Source organism: Hippopotamus amphibius, chromosome 1 (genome assembly GCF_030028045.1).
Source record: "Hippopotamus amphibius kiboko isolate mHipAmp2 chromosome 1, mHipAmp2.hap2, whole genome shotgun sequence".
NCBI lineage: Eukaryota > Metazoa > Chordata > Mammalia > Artiodactyla > Hippopotamidae > Hippopotamus > Hippopotamus amphibius.
In genome coordinates this window covers 97684273-97702389 of record NC_080186.1, presented here as the reverse complement: position 1 = coordinate 97702389, position 18117 = coordinate 97684273, and positions in this window count along the sequence as shown.

Here is an 18117-nt window from a genome sequence, read left to right as displayed (position 1 = left end):
AGCACTACAGCACAACAATAATATCTCACGTGATGCAATGGCAAAGGAATGTAGTCCTACCAAAATAATAAAGTTGTGTTTAAAGGAAAAATATTCCACACTGCTTCAGCATTTAAACTTAAACGCGTTAAAATTACAAGTTCTGTTCCTCAGTCATACTAGTCACATTTCAAGTGCTTAATCACCCCATGTGGCTGGTGACCACCGCACGGACTTCACAGGTGTAGTGGTCACTTTCTCGGACATGCCCAGATGCTGGGAGGTGCCCTCCCAGATGCTGCTACAGTATTTTGTGGCTAACCCAATCATAGAGCTTATCACCCTGTGATGTAGTTGCCTGCTTACTCATCTCTGTGTTGCATTAGACTCTAATCTTCTCGACAGTTAGGACTTTATCTTACAAATCTTTGTATTTTCAGCATCCAACAATCCTGGCTAAGATAGCTGCTCAGTTTGTTTGAATGTGATTGAATTTACCTGAACAGCAGCAGTCTGCGCTTTCAAGGCAGGACAAAATCTAGTCCCTGATTTGCTCTCAACTTCATCTCTTACCACCCTCCCCTTGTTCACTCTGTGGAAGCCACACTGGCTCCTTATCATCCCTTGAATTCTCTATGAATGTGCTAAACTCAGGGCCTCAGCACTCTGTTCTTTGTGCCTGGAAAGCCCTTCCCCTGGAGAGCCTGCCAACTTAGCTTGCTCCCTCATTTGCATTTAGGTATCTCTCTAAAGCTGCCTCCCCTGGCCAACCTTTTGAAAATCGGCCCCATTCTGCTAGTCATTTTCTTTTTTGTTGTTGTTGTTTTTGTTTTGTTTTAATTAATGAATTAATTTATTTTTTGGCTGCATTGGTTCTTCATTGCTGTCTGTGGGCCTTCTCTAGTTTCGGAGAGTGGGGGCTATTCTTCATTGCAGTGCGCGGGCTTCTCTTGTTGCAGAGCACAGGCTGTAGGCGCAGGAGCTTCAGTAGTTGTGGCACGTGAGCTCAGTAGTTGTGGCTCTTGGGCTGTAGAGCTCAGGCTTAGTAGTTATGGTGCACGGGCTTAGTTGCTCCACCATATGTGGGATCCTCCTGGACCAGGGATCGAACCCGTGTCCCCTGCATTGGCAGCCGGATTCTTAACCACTGTGCCCACTGGGGAAGTTCCCTGCCAGTCATTTCCTAACACTTTAACTTTATATTTCATCATGGTGCCCTGACTCTCCCTACTAGAATTCGTTATTATTTACTTATATGATTTACTTATGATGATTAATTACTACTAGAACACAAGTTTCACGAGAGCAGGCACTTTTCTGTGATGTCCAGGGCTGTCTTTCCAGAACCTAGAACTGTCCCTGGCACCTAATAGGTGCTCATTAAATATTTACTGGCTGCGAGAAGGTTAGACCATCTATCATAGGGGAGCTTAGGGAAATGGAAAAGATAATAAGGTACTCAGAAGCAGAGTTCCAAAAATTTGAGTATTTCTCCCACTTCAAATTTTAAAATGTCTAAACAGCTTAAAAGTTATCCAACTTTCAGCTTTTCTTTGACATATGGTGCAAAAGTTGCTGCAGGAGAAAAAGGATAATTGTGAGTTTTAGGAGGTAAAGTCTTCATGAGTAAGTCCAGTTCTCTGCTCCCAGAAAAAGGGGACCCCGATCCTCTAAAGGCAGAAGGGTTGGATGAGTGGAATGTGGCTGTTGGAAGCGTCCATGGCAGTTGGTAAGGGATACCACCTGTTGGACTGATGCAGGGACTCCAGCAGGTGGCTTGGGACAGAAAGGGACCAGGTAGGAAAGATCCTGGGAAAAGCAGTCAGACGGACGCTGGGCCTCCTGAGTCCTGAGTGGCCGTGAGGCAGAGCAGAAATAAGAGCTGGAGGCAAAGATCTCGGTCTGAGTCTGCATATTGACCACTTTGGAACACGACTTGGTGACTTGGGGCAAACCACTCAATCAATGCTCTGTCCTCACTTGTGAAATAGAGATACTTTGTATTTCACAGGGTTGTTGTGAAGATGACGTGACATGATATATGTGAAAGTGCTCTGTAAGCTGAGAAATACAAGTTTTTAGCACTGTAGGCATTTTCCCATGAATTTTCTTGTGTGCCCACACTACACATTCAATCATTGAATTTACCGATTATATATAACGCAGGACTCTTGTAAACTTTTATTTCGTTATAAAACTCAGCCCTTTCCTCTTTTTTTTTGGCACACGGGCTTAGTTGCTCCGTGGTATGCGGGATCTTCCTGGAGCTGGGATCGAACCCGTGACCTCTGCATTGGCAGGCGGATTCTTAACCACTGCACCACCTAGGAAGCCCAGCCCTTTCCTCTTGAATGTCCCTTAGGGTTCAAAAAAACAAATATCATTCTGGCTTGGAGAACCACCATAATTTGTGACTTAAGGAGCTACACTTCAACATTTCACCAAATACTGTTTTCCATTGAGTTTATGTGTGAATTTCTTATATCCCCAGATAGACTGTAAGTGCTGAAAACACAGACTCAGAGGCATTTACTCCTGAGTTTAAATCTAAGGCTTTACTACTTACTTGCTGTGTAGGACTTTGGGTAGGGTTACTTAATCTCTTAAAGCATTAGTCTTCTCATCCACAAAATTGACATTATAATAATATCATTTGTAAAGTGTTGTTGTGAGAATTGGAAGAGACACTGCATCTAAGTTCTTAACCCAAAACCCAGTACATAGTAAGAGCCTAATCAATATTCTGAGCAATGTTCTGAACAGTAGTTGCTAGCCCAACGCCTGGCGCATACTAGCACTGGGTTTTCCCAAAATGCTTAATTGAGAACTGGAAGTGAAGCAACGAAAGCAAACAATAATTCAAGGCCCATTTTGGTTTTAATCTTCCAATCTATCAATAGAAACCAAAAGGATTATGGCTTCCTGACCCTGGCAGAGCCTTAAACAATAATATTAAGGCAATTTATCTTCTTGGGTTGACAACCGATAAATCTCACTTGAAATACTGCAATGGGTTTGGTTCGAGGAAGGCGATATTAGTAGTGAGATGTTGATGGGTTGGGTGTGGGATACTCGTATGAGGCAGCACATTTTTGAGGATATTTTCCAATTACAAATCACCTGCCCCATTTCCAGACCATGCGTCTCGATTTTTTGTTCAGAAATTTTCATGCACACAAATGTGGGTGTTATTGTATATCACCAAAAAAATGATTAGCATTATGTTTGCTTGTTTGGCTATTTGTTTAATTTACCCACTCAATGAACAGTTTTTAAACTACTGAGCTCTGTACTAGGTCTTAGGGGTCAAAGACAAGGTACAGAGTTTGACTTCATTTCTGGTGCAGGAAACAGACACATAACCAATGGAATTAAAATGCTGTACAAAATTACATGGGGTATATTTCCCACTTATTTCTGTAAATTAAAAATAATAAGGTATGTATTTTTAGGTAGAATTATTTTTCACCTCAGTTTTTGGAAGACATCATACTTCTCTATTCCGGCTTTCCTTGTGGTGTTCAGAAATCAGTTGTCAGTCTCCATATCATTCCTCTGTAGGTGATATATTTTTGCTTTGACAGGTCTTAACATGTTCTCTTTGTTAATCTGTGGTTTTACTCCAATGTGTCTATGTGTCTAGACATGTATTTATTTTACAAGGGATTCACTGTGATTTCTTAAGTTGAACATTTCTGTCTTATCCACTCTGGAAAATTATCAGCCATTATCCTTTTTTAAGTTTTTAAAAACTTGTGGTAATATATAGATAACAAAATTTACCATTTTAGCTATTTTTAATTGTACAATTCAGCAGCATTAAGTACATTCACATTGTTGTGCAACCATCACCATCATCTGTATCCGGAACATTTCTTTTATCTTCTAAAACTTTAATTCTGTGCTCATTAAACAGGAACTCTCCCTCAGTCCCTGGCAATCACCATTCTACTTTCTATCTCTCTGAATTTGACTTCAGTATTCTAGGTACCTTATGTAACTGGAATCAAACAGTATTTGTCCTATCCAAGACTGTTATTTCACTCAACATAATTTCCTCAAGGTTCATTGGTATCATAGTACATGTCTTTCCTTTTTAAGACAATAATATTTCATTATATGAATATACCACATTCTGCTTATCTGTTCATCTGGGCTAGCTTGTATTTCCATCTTTGGGCTCTTGTGAATAATGCTGCATTTCATTATATGAATATACCACATTCTTCTTATCTGTTCATCTGGGCTAGCTTGTATTTCCATCTTTGGGCTCTTGTGAATAATGCTGCTATGAACGTGAGTATACCAATATCTGAGTCCCTGCTTTCCATTCTTTTGGCCATATAATCAGAAGTATCATATGATAATTTCATTTTTAATCTTTTGGAACCACTGTACTATTTTCCATAGTGACTGTACCATATTACATTCCTACCAGCAGTGTACAAATGTTCTAATTTCTCCACATGATCATCAACACTTGTTATTTTCTGTTTGCTTTGGTTTGGTTTTGGTTTTCTTTTTCGATAATAGCTGTCTTAATGGGTGTGAAGAGGTTTCTTATTGTGGTTTTGATTTGCATTTCCCTAATGGTTAATGATATTGAGCATTTTCTCATGTGCTTATTGATCTTATGTGCTTATTGTACATCATCTTTGGAGAAATGTCTATTCAAGCCCTTTGCCAGCTTTTTTAATTGGCTTTTTGTTGTTGTTGTTGAGTTGTGGGAGTTCCTTATCTATTCTAGACATTAATTCTTTAATAGATATATGACTTGCTGGGACTTCCCTGATGGTGCAGTGGTTAAGAATCTTCCTGCCAATGCAGGCAACACAGGTTTGATCCCTGGTCCGGGATGATCCCACATGCCACGGAGCAAGTTAGCCTGTGCGCCACAGCTACTGAGGCTGCCCTCTAGAGCCGAGAGCTGCAACTACTGAGCCCACGTGCCACAAACTGAAGCTTGTGTGCCCTAGAGACTGTGTGCCTCAACAAAAGAAGCCACTGCAATAAGCCCGCACACTGCAATGAAGAGTAGCCCCCCATTGCCACAACTAGAGAAAGCACACATATGGTAATGAAGACCCCAGGCAACCAATAAATACATAAATTTTTTTTTTTTTTTTTTTGGCACACGGGCTTGTTGCTCCGCGGCATGTGGGATCTTCCTGGAGCTGGGATTGAACCCGTGACCTCTGCATTGGAAGGCGGATTCTTAACCACTGCGCCACCTAGGAAGCCCCATAAATATTTTTAAAATATACATAACTTGCAAATATTTTCTCCCATTTCATGAGTTGCCTTTTTACTCTGTTAATAGTGTCCTTTGATGCGCAGAAGTTTTAAGTTTTGATATAGTCCAATTTTTTTTTTTTGTTACCTATGTCTTTTTTTTTGGCTGGAGCTTGTGGGATTGTAGGATCTTAGTTCCCCAGCCAGGGATTGAACCCTTGCCCCCTGCAATGGAAGCCTAACCCTGGAGTCCTAACCTCTGGACTGCCAGGGAATTCCCTGTTACCTATGTTGTTGCTGTCATATCTAAAAAATCATTGCCCAATCCAATGACATGAATGTTTTTCCTTATATTTTCTTCTAAGATTTTTATACTTTTAGTGCTTCCATTTAGGTTTTTATCCATTTAAAATTAATTTTTGTATATGGTATAAAACTTCTCTTTTTTTTTTGCATGTGAATATGCAGTTTTCCCAATGCTATTTGTTGAAAAGATGTTGTCTCTTTAAATATTGCCTCTCCTTCTTTCATTTCTAGTCTCTCCTTTGGAAAGCTGAATAGACACAGATTCTCACTTCATTCTCCATGTTTCTTACTTCTTAATCTTAGTTTCATTTATCTTTGTAATATTAATTCTGTTTAATTTCTTCAGCTTTGTTTTTCAATTTACTAATTCTTCTCCTGGGTTAGTCTACTATTTAACCTGTCCACTGAGTTTTAAATTCAATTATTACATTTTTAAAAAATTTCTAGGAGTTCTATTTAGTTCTTTTCCAGATGTCTTGTCATTTTTGATAGTCTTTTATTCTTTGCTATTTTCAATTAATTCTCATACTTTAAAAACATATTACACATATTTAATATTATTTAATATTCTGTAATCATTAATACTTATATTTAAAATTTTGGCTGGTGATTTTTTCCCTGCTTGTTTCTGCTGTCCCTCACACAGGGGATTTTGTGTACTCATGTATTTTGTGATTTTTGATTGTGAGCTAACATTCTTTGGAGTTTTGTGGGACCTGAGTGGAGAGAATTGTGTTTGCTTTTACCAGCGGCTAGGGTACTACCAATCTGGCACCACTTTGAAATAAATTTTTTTTTAATATAAATTTATTTATTTATTTGCTACATTGGGTCTTCGTTGTTGCACACAGGCTTTCTCTAGTTGTGGAGAGTGGGGGCTACTCTTCATTGTGGTGCACGGGCTTCTCACTATGGTGGCTTCTCCTGTTGTGAAGCATGGGCTCTAGGCACATGGGCTTCAGTAGTTGTGGCTCACGGGCTTAGTTGCTCCATGGTATGTGGGATCTTCCTGGAGCAGGGATCAACCCGTGTCCCCTGCATTGGCAGGCAGATTCTTAAGCACTGTGGCACCTAGGAAGTCCCTGAACTAAATTTTTGATTTGGCTTTTGTTTGGAACATGAAGGAAATCCAAATTCAGGTCCCAAACTTATTTGAGATCTCACATGTGTTTAAAAATTCACAAAGTTGACTTTTGACCCTGTACCAAATGCCATGACTGAGATATTAATTGTTTTTTTTTTTTTTTTTTTTTTTTTTTTACTATATTCCTCTGAGGGGTATGTGTGTGTCTCTTTCAATTACTTACTTTGTGTATAGTCCTTTGCAACTCTCGGATAAATGTTTGGATCTCTCCTGTTACTCTTGAATTTATGTGACTTGAGACTTATGTGCTGCCTCCAAGTGGCCATTAAAACAAATGCTCTAGATTATCTTGGATCAGCAAATGCTCTAGAACAGTCCCCAGCTTCAGCATTCACCCTCCTCTTTAGATTTGTGCAATAGTTTCATCTTTGACCTTTGAATATTTCCTTTATTTTCTTGCCAAACAGAACATTTTTGTTATATATAATCTGGTGGTTTGAGAGATTTATAGCAAAAAGTCTTTTCGGATAAGAAATCCTCTATAGTATTAATACTACGCACATCCATAGATTCTCATAGCTTTAAATTCTGTGATTTTTTAACTTGATCTTTGGTGTATGCTTTATTATGTTTTTATTATCTTTGGTGCATGGTATATTATTTTAATTCTTATGATAGGTCTGTGAGATAAATATTACTGTTATCACCATCATTCCCATTTTAAAGGTGAAGAAACTGAGACATAGAAAAGTTAAGTAATATACCCAAGGTCACACAGCCAATAAACAGTAGATATTTGAGTCTGGGAACTCTGGCTTCAGTGCACATGCACTTAACTACTCCAATCAAACACATTCAGGTTCTTCTTTGTGCCTAGCACTCTTTCTTCCTGCTTACAATCAGAATGAGGAAGCAATGCATCCCCATATGAAACTATTAAAAAACAATATAAGATAATGTTATGTGTACAGGTTCTTAATCACTATACATGTTTACGGAAAGGGTAACAAATGAGGAAGTTTCCTGCCAGTTTTGGACTTGAAATAGGTCTTGAGAAATGCATATGAATCAACTAAGTAGGAGACAAAGGAATGAGGAAGAAGTTCCATGATGGAGGGGGGAGATTTGCACCCAATGTCAGAAGTGAAAATGAGCATGATAATATATGTTTGAAAACCCTGGCCCATGAAGCAGGAGATCTTCTTAAGGAAGAAATGGGCAATTCAGTTGGATAGGTATAAGGAGCCTGGAAGTCACATTAAAAAAATTTAGGTGTAATAGGTAGAACTTAGGTTTAAGGAAGACACCTTTGTAATAGCATACTAGATGGAAGTTATCAAAAATCTTATGGGTCTGACATTTTACTCTACCTGCAAGCAAAAAAAAGTTAGCCTGTTGCATGGATGCTGGCAGAAGACACAAGACTCTTGAGTCAGAGACAAAGGACTTTATTATTTGTGGCACAGCAAGCAGCATGAGTTTCAGTTTCACATCCACTCTCCTTGCTCCTGGAGTGCCACAGAAGTGATGTAGAATGAATGTTCTATGTGCCAGGGGTTTGTATCACAGCTGAAGAACCTCAAGCCTAATTAACTCAAATCTTTGAAAATGGGCTACAAGAACACCTGCCTGATTTCTGCCTGGAGGGAGACATTATCTTTATTATACTAGAAAATAAACAAACCTTTTCTCTGCCCTAGAGGGAGATAGTCCGAAAGTAAGGCCATCTGTGCCTCTGCTTGCAAGATGGGAAGCAACATGAGAAACCCACAAAAAATTATTTGCCATCAGAAATACCAATCTGAGTATGAAATATCTGCAACATTTTATGCAAGCTCCATGACAGCAGGGATTTTACCTGTTGCTATGGACTGAATGTTTTTGTCGGCGCCAAGTTCATATGTTGAAGTTCTAATCCCCATATGATGATATTTAGAGGTGGGACATTTGGGAGATAATTAGGTCATGAGAGTAGAGCCCTCATGCATGGATTAGTGCCCTTATAAGAAAAGACACCAGAAAAATGATCTCTCTTTCTCTCTGCCATGTGAGGATACAGCAAGAAGGAGGCCATTTGAAAACCAGGAAGAAGGCCCTTGACAGACGCCAAATCTGCTGATACCTTGAGCTTGGGCTTCCTAGCCTCCAGCACTGTGAGAAATAAATGTTTATTATTTAAGCCACCTAATCTATGGTAATTTGTTATAGCAACCCAGGCTAAGACACCTGTTGTCAGTCTTGTTCACTGTAATAGTCCTATATATAGGCCCTCTCTATATACATATAACAGGCCATCAATAAATATTTGCTGAATGCATTGAGTGTGTAACAATTTTTTAGTGTTTGTCACAGCCCAGGCCCAGCACTAATCACTTGACAAGTGTTAACTCATTTAATCCTCATAACAATAGGTACTTTTATTACCTCATTTTACAGATGGTAAACTTGAGGCACAGAAAGTTTTAATAAACTTATTCCAGGTCATACATGTATGAAATGTTAGAGATGGCATTCAAACACCAATATGTGATTCTAGAATCTGTGCTTTTAGTTGTTATAATAAACTTCCTTTCAATGCCTGCCTGGTGGTGGTGGTGATTGGGAAAAACAGAAAAAAAGGGAGTTTTAAAGGAAGAGTAGATTGGCTTTGCTGATTTCCTGGATATAGAGGATGAATAAAAAGGGATGAATTTATATCTTAGTGACAAGGGTTGAGTGGGATATTTCAAAAGTTCACCCCTCCATAAAAGCAACTGAAAACCTGGCAAAACTGTCAGAATAAACTTTTTTTCAGAACTCTGGAAACCAACAAGATGCTTGCAGCAATTAGGGAGCACATATTCCAGGAAAAAAGCTGGATATTAGTAAGAACAACAAGCTCTGTGGCATTTTAACTTGCCCTAGTCCCATCTCCAGCCCCCCGTCAGTGGTGGCCTTGAAAATAACCACCTGTGTTCAAGTACCAGTGCCAGAGGGAGTAGAATAAATGTCATTTGGAAATATTTGTCTTTGGTTGATCTGTCTGGTGACTCCCTTAGAAGACCAGTTCAAAAGGCATATTTTATCTCTCTTAATGCAGAACTTGCCCAGCCTTAAAGCCACTACCTGGGGTCATTCATTGAAAACACGTAGAGACAAATGTTTAGCCTTTACTGCTAAGGCAATGGATAACAGCTGGGGCAAACAATACATTAATCAAATACCTTGAAAGAAAAGGCTGGGGAATGGGATACTTTTAGGGAATAAAGGCTTTGAAAAGTTCTGACATATTTCTGGAACTCTAGAAGGCCCAGGGCTGTTCCCATGCTCAAGAAAGACCAAGAAGTTCCTAAGCTCTGATCTCTAGTTGGCCCGAACAAGCAGGAAGCGAAAGTCAAAGCAGAGTTGTAAATTGCCTGGCTGAGTGTTGAAGACATGCCCCAGTAAACACACGGAATCTCTCTGTAATGACTGGGAAGTTTCTTGTTGTTGTTCTAGGTGCTTAAGGAAATCTCTGTATGATCATTAGCTTTCCACTAAGTTAACAAATCAGAAATTTCAGCAGTTGCACATGACGAACTATATAGCCTTTACTAATTTTCTCGTTCAGAGAATTCAGTTAACAAACAATGGCTACAGCAAGCAGCAACAACAAGGGAGTGGAATCTGATTTCAGAGTTGCCAAGTTGTAATATTCTAAATGTCCAGTTTTTAATAAAAAATTATGAGGCATGCACAGAAATAAGAAATTATGGAATTTACAGGAAAAAAAGCAATAAACAGAAAGTGTTCCTGAGGAAGCCCAGGTATTAGATTTCCTAGACAAAGACTTAACATTAGCCATTTTAATATGCTTAAAGACCTAAAGGAAACCATATCTAAAGCACTAAAGAAGAGCATGAAAACAATGCCTTACCAAATAGAGAATATTAATAAGGAGGTAGAAATTATGCAAAGAAACCAAACAGAAATTCTGGAGTTGAAGAGTACAATAACTTAAATGAAAAAGTCACTAGAGGGACTCAACAACAGATTTGGGGAAGTAGAAGAAATAACTTTAAAATAGGTCAGCAACTTTAAAATAGGTCAATTGAAATTATACATCAGGAACAAAAAAGAAAACATGAAGAAAAATGGCAGAGCCTAGAAACTTGTGTGATACTATTAAACGAACTAACACACGCATAATGGGAGTTCAAGTAGGAAAAGAGAGAAAAGGGCAGAAAAAATGATAGAGGAAATAATGTCCAAAAATTTCCCAGATTTTCTGAAAAATATGAATCTATACCTCCATGGAGCTCAATAAACTCCAGGAAGGATAAACTCAAAGAGATCCACACCAAGATACATTATAATCAAACTGTTGAAAGCTCAAGACAGAGAGAGAGTCTTGAAAGTGACAAGAAGCAATTCATATGTAGAGTTAACTTCTCACTGGAAATCATAGAGGCCAGAAAGTGGTGGGGAGATATATTTAGGTGCTGAGGGAAGAAACCTGTTAACCAAAAATTCTATATTCAGCAGAAATATCTTTCAGAAATGAAGGGGAAACTAAGATACTCTCAGATAAACAAAAACTGAGAGAGTTTGTTTCCAGCAAACCTGCCCTACAAGAGATGCTGAAGGGAATCCTTTGGGCTAAAATGAAAGGATACTAGACAGTAATTCAAATTCATTGGTAACGGTAACTACATAGCTAAATACAAAAGGTAGTATTAATAGATTTGTGTTTGTAACTCCACTTTTTTCCTATCTGATTTAAAAGACAACTAGAACAATAATTATAAATCTATAATTTATAATTGCCCACTACTGGGCAAGCAATGTGTAAAGGTATAATTTGTGACAATTACATAACAAAGGGAGGAACTGAGCTATATAGGGGTAAAATTCTGTATATAATTGAAATTAAGTTGGTATTAATCAGACCTAGATTGCTATAAATTAAGATGTTAATTGTGGGCTTCCTAGGTGGCGCAGTGGTTAAGAATCCGCCTGCCAATGCAGAGGTCATGGGTTCAATCCCAGCTCCAGGAAGATCCCACATGCCACGGAGAAACTAAGCCCGTGTGCCGAAAAAAAGAAAAAAAAGATGTTAATTGTAATTCTCAGGTAAACCATTAAGAAAATTGAAAAATATATAGTAAAAGAAATGATAGGGAATTAAAATGGTACCCTAGAGAGTGTCTATTTAACATAAATAGCAATGGAGGAACTGAGAAAAACAAAGATAGAAGACATATAGATAATAACAAAATGACAGAAGTGAATCCTTTCCATTGGAAATTAATTAAATATAATTAATTAATTAATGGATTAAACTCAAAAGAGAGATTGGTAGAATGGACTTTTCAAAACATGATCCAAGTATATGCTATTTACAAAGGACTCACTTTAATTTTTTTTAAATTAATTAATTAATTAATTAATTTTATTGGCCGTGTTGGGTCTTTTTTTGCTGTGCATGGGCTTTCTTTAGTTGCTGTGAGTGGGGGCTACTCTTCGTTGTGGTGCGCGGGCTCCTCATTGCTGTGGCTTCTCTTGTTGCAGAGCAGGGGCTCTAGGCACATGGGCTTCAGTAGTTGCAGCACATGGGCTCAATAGTTGTGGCTCACAGGCTCTAAAGCGCAAGCTCAATAGTTGTGGCACACGGGCTTAGTTGCTCCGCGGCATGTGGGATCTTCCTGGAGCAGGGATTGAACCCGTGTCCCCTGCATTGGCAGGCGGATTCTTAACCACTGCGCCACCTAGGAAGCCCACAAAGGACTCACTTTAGATTTAAAAACATAAATAGTTTGAAAAAAAAGAATGGGAAAAGATATTCCACACAATCTGTAATGAAAAGAGAGCTGGAGTAGCTATTATAATATCCGACAAATACATCAGACTTTAAGACAAAACTTGTCACCAGAAACAAAGAAGGGCATTTTATAATGACAAAGGGATCAATCCCTCAATAAGATATAACAGTTATAAACATGTATGCATCTAACAACAGAACTGACCAAAGCTGACAGAATTGATGGGAGAAATAGACAATTCTATAGTAATAGCTGGAAACTTTAATATCTCACTTTGAATAATGCATAAAACAGACTGAAGTCCATCAAGTATGTAAAAGACTTTACAGCACTATAAACCAACTATACCTAACAGATACCTGTAGAACACTCCACCTAATGACAGCAGAATAAACATTCTTCTCAAGTGCACATGGCACATTCTCTAGGCCAGACTATATGCTAGGCCACCAGCAAATTTCAATAGATTTTAAAAGACTGAAATCACGGCAAAGTGAAATTAGAAATTGATAACAGAAGTAAATCTAGAAAATTCACAAATATGTGAAAATACACTCAAACAATCAATGGGTAGAAGAAGAAATCACAAGAGAAATTAGAAAATACTTTGAGATAAATGAAAACGAAGACACAACATAGTAAAACTTACAGGATACAGAGAATGTTGGAGAAATGCTTAGAGGGAAATTTATAGATGTAAACGCCTTCATTAAGAAAGTAGAAAGATCTCAAGTTGATAACATAATCTCCCATCTGAAGAAATTAGAGAACAAACTAAGCCCAAATCAAGAATGAAGGAAATAATAAAGATCATAATGGAAATAAATGAAGTAGAGAATAGAAAAATAATAGAGGAAATCAATAAAACCCAGAGTTGGTACTTTTAAAAGAGCAACAAAATTGCAAACCTCTATCTAGACTGACCAGAAAAATTGGGAGAAGGTTCAAATTACTAAAATCAGGAATGAAAGCAGGCACCCTACCACTGACCTTAGAAAAATGAAAAGAATTATAAGAGAATACTATGAACAATTATATGCCAACAAATCAGATAACCCAGATGAAATGGACAAATTTCTAGAAACACGTGAACTACCAAAACTGACTGAAGAAGAAATGGAAAATCTGAATAGCCCTATAAAAAGTAAAGAGATTGAGTCAACAATCAAAAAAACTTCCAACAAAGAAAAACCTGGTACTAGATGGCTTCACTGGTTATTCATTCCAAGTGCTCAAAGAATTAGCACCAGTCCTATACAAACACTTCCAAAAAATAAAGAGCAGCAAATATTTCCTAACTTGTTCAAAAGGACAGTATTACCATGATACCAAAACCAGACAAAGACATCAGAAGAAAAGAAAACTACAGATCAATATCCCTTATAAACACAGATGTGAAAATCCTCAATAAAATACTAGCAAACTGAACTCAGCAGCATATAAAAAAATAGTATATACCATGCCCAAGTAGGATTTATCCCAGAAATGAAAGATTGGTTTGATATACAAAAATCAATGTAGTAAAAAAAAATGATCATTTTAACAGACATAGAAAAAACATTTGACAAAATCTAACATTCTTTCACAAAAAAAGAGCACTCAACAAAATCAGAAATTGAAGGTACCTATGAAAAATCCACAAGTAACATTAGACTTAATGGTGAAAGACTAAAATCTTTCCCCCTAAAATCAGGAAAAAGACAAAAATGACCACTTTGACCACTTCTACACAACACTATTGGAAGTTCTAGCCAGGGCAATTAGGAAAGAAAAGAAATAGAAGGCACTGAATTTGGAAAACTATCTTTATTCACAGATGACATGATTTGGGTACAATTTAAATATAAAAAAAACTTGTAGGTTTTTTTTAGAATACACACACACGCACACACACACTATTAGAGCTAGTAAATGAGTTCAGCAAAGTTAAAAGATACAAGATTAACATATAAAAATCCGTTGTATTTCTATACACTGGAAATAAAAAATCCAAAAATTAAATTAAGAAAACAATTTCATTCATAATACCATCAGAAAGAATAAAATACTTAGGAATAAATTATTGTTAAGATGGCATTATTCCACTTCAAACCCATTCGTATGACTATTAGCAAAAAAGAAAACTAATGCAAAATAAAACAAAAAACCAGAAATTAGATTTGGGAATCTTCAGCATGGAATATGGTAGATATTGGGAGACTAAAGCCCTCTCCAAGAAAAGGGCCCCTTCCTTGTAGATCATAGTCTATGATCTACCAGCTCTTTCTGAGAAGGCTTGGTGCTTTAAAACCAGCAAAACTCCACCAACTTCAAAAATGGTCCACTCTGGGTTGACAAAACGCATATAGGAATAGGGTAATTCTATATTTTTAAATTTTATTTTAAATTTTATTTATTTCTGGCTGCATTGGGTCTTCGTTGCTGCACGCAGGCTTTCTCTAGTTGTGGCAAGTTGGGGCTACTCTGTTGCAGTGCATAGGCTTCTCAGTGTTATGGCTTCGCTTGTTGCAGAGCTCGGGCTCTAGGCACGTGGGCTTCAGTAGTTGCTGCTTGTGGGCTCTAGAGCACAGGCTCAGGAGTTGTGGCCCATGGGCTTAGTTGCTCTGCAGCATGTGGGATCTTCCCGGACCAGGGATCGAGCCTCTGTCCCCTGCACTGGCAGGTGAATTCTTAACCACTGCGCACCAGGGAAGTCTGGTAATTCTATTTTTATACAAAGCTTTTCAATTTGCAGTAAGGTTTTTTTTCCCCCTCCTCCTCTTCAAGGTAGGGATTAGTCTTTCAAAGAGGGAAATTCACTTCTCATTTCTTCAAAGCATTGGCACATCGAGAAGTGATTGTGCTAACATTTTGGGGAGCATTCTCCATTGTGAGTTTTAAGCAGAAGCGTGATGTTATCCAGTTGTATTTCTGAGATCACTTTGGTTGCTGTGTGTTGAATGGATGGGAGACAGTATTGAGGGAGACCAGACATATAGTTTTTCCCTCTGGGCAGTGAATCTCCTGAGAAACGAAGTTCTTCAATTTTTCTTTCAAAATCAAGTTCTTCTCCGATTGTAAGCTTAAAAATATTTGTACACTTGAGTTCACACAGAGTAAATTTAGTTTGATCTTTTTTGGTTCATTAGTAAAAAAAGTATCCATAAAAACTCCATTTCACCATTGGGTTACCAAAGAACTCTTAAACTGTGGTATGTGTGTGTGTGTGTGTGTGTGTGTGTGTGTGTGTGTGTGTGTGTGTGTGTGTATTTAGCAGAAAGAATTTCTTTAGAATTGTTCCAGATATTCTACCCAAAATAGGCATAGAAATAGAAATAGAAATCTGCAAATAGGCTTTTGATTTCATTTTCCCATCACATTCCAAATTTTTTTTTTAATGTTTTCTTTTATCAGGAGGAAACTGTTTGTGAAGGAGTAGACATATGAAGTTACTCACCTGGCACTTCAGCAGGGCTGGTTGCAGGTGTCCTAAAACAAGTGAAATAAACAGAAATCTGCAAGTGGTACTTTGGTAAGATATTGTGGGAGTCAATACTGTTGAATCAATGCAGGTCTGGTTAGCTCTTCTGTGTGAGTATTCAGAGAAATAGGAATTTAAAAGGATGCTCTCAGAGATGCTAGAGAAAATTCTCTTCTGTTCTTTCATTATCTATAATTACTGAAAAAGAAAAACATTCATGATAGATTTTGAACCTAGGAACTGGTCTGAATGTGGTCAGACATGTCCAGTATTATTAAGTTGAGCATAAGTGAACTGCTCCCTTCATATTGTAAGTCACATATGAAAGGGCATTCTTATAGCTGTGCTGCATGAAGTCTGCACTTTTTTAAAATTAGTTAATTATTAATTTATTGGCTGCATTGGGTCTTCGTTGCTGTGTGCAGGCTTTCTCTAGTTGCTGCGAGCAGGGGCTACTCTTCGTTTCGGCGCATGGGCTTCTCATTGTGGTGGCTTCTCTTGTTGTGGAGCACGGGCTCTAGGCGCGTGGGCTCAGTAGTTGTGGCACACTGGTTTAGTTGCTCCACAGCATGTGGGATCTTCCCAGACCAGGGCTTGAACCCATATCCCCTACATGGGCAGGCGAATTTGTAACCGGATTCGTAACCACTGCACCACCAGGGAAGTCCCAAGTCTGCACTTCTTTAAATAAAATTTTCCCACCCTTGGGGGACTATTCCCAAACTTCACTTCTCCCTTCAAACTCTCTACACAGCCCTCGACTTCCTGTCACTTCCTGACTGTGCCTGATACTTCATCAAATAAATGGAGGCCACGAGGCAGCTTCCTGGAGCTCCTACCTCTCATCCAGCACAGTCCTTTCCACTCCTGCGGAAGGAAGGAGCCGCACATCCATTTCTCCTTTTTCTAACCTCTGCATTGTCCCCAGGTTAAAAGGCTATTTAAAGAAGGGAACACTGGCAATGTTCATTGTAGCACTATTTACAATAGCCAAGAAACAACCTAAATGTTCAGTGACAGATGAATGGATACACACACACACACACACACACACACACACACACACACACACTGGAATACTACTCAGCCATAAAAAGAATGAAATAATGCTATTTGCAGAAACATGGGTGGACCTAGAGATTATCTTAAGCGAAGTCAGAAAAAGAAAGACAAATACCATATGATATCACTTACATGTGGAATCTAAAATATGACACAAATGAACTTATCTACTAAAGAGAAACAGACTCAGACATAGAAAACAAACTTGTGATTGCAATGGGCTGGGGGAAGGGAAGGATTGGGAGTTTGGGGTTAGCATATGCAAACTATTATATAGAGAATGGATAAACAACAAGGTCCTACTGTATAGTACAGGGAACTATATTCAATATCCTGTGATAAACCATAATGGAAACGAATATGAAAAAGAATGTATATACATATATGGATGGATGGATGTATAATTGAATCACTTTGCTGTATAGCAGAAATTAACACATTATAAGTCAACTATACTTCAATAAAATAGATTAAAAAATAATAAAGAAGGAAATGCTAGTAGAATGACTATGCTCTGGTGACACAGACCTCATAAAAATTCACATCTTGCTTCTCCTCCTTGTTTTGAAGGCACTGGCCCTGTTCCTGTCTCTTTCAATTCTGGCTTACCAAATTTCTCCAGCTCAGCCAGACCTGGTTTTATTGCAGTCACTCCCAGTGTCATGAGACTCCATTTCCTCGGCCTCTTTTCTTGGGGTCTTACACATCTCAGGCTCTTTTATGGGCCCCTCATCTCCTTGGGCTGCATCCAGTCCTGCAGCTGCTCTACCTCCTCCTGGATCTTCCTTCAACTTTTTGGACTCCTCATTCAGGTAAATTTTTAGCACCATGACAAAGTGTGCCGGCTCCTCCTGAGCCTGCAGATAAGGGACAACGTGCATGAGCTCCATCAATGCCTCCTGCTCCTGCAGCAACCTTTTGCGCCTCCAAACATTCCCCCCACCTTCCAAAGCTAGCGCAAAATGTCCCTATGGTCCACCCTAAGCAGAAAGATTCAGGGAAGGGAGTTCTGGGAAATAGTTATTTTAACCAAGTTAACAAAATACAAACCACCACAATCACATTTGCAATGATTAAATTTTTAATTAAAGTATTTAAAGTTGTAATTAAATTATATTACATTTTAGTTAAATTATTTAAATTGTCTAACTTATATCTTCTGTTTTTCTGTGTACATAGTCTTACGTAATGGTGCCTTGTTCACTAAATTTCTG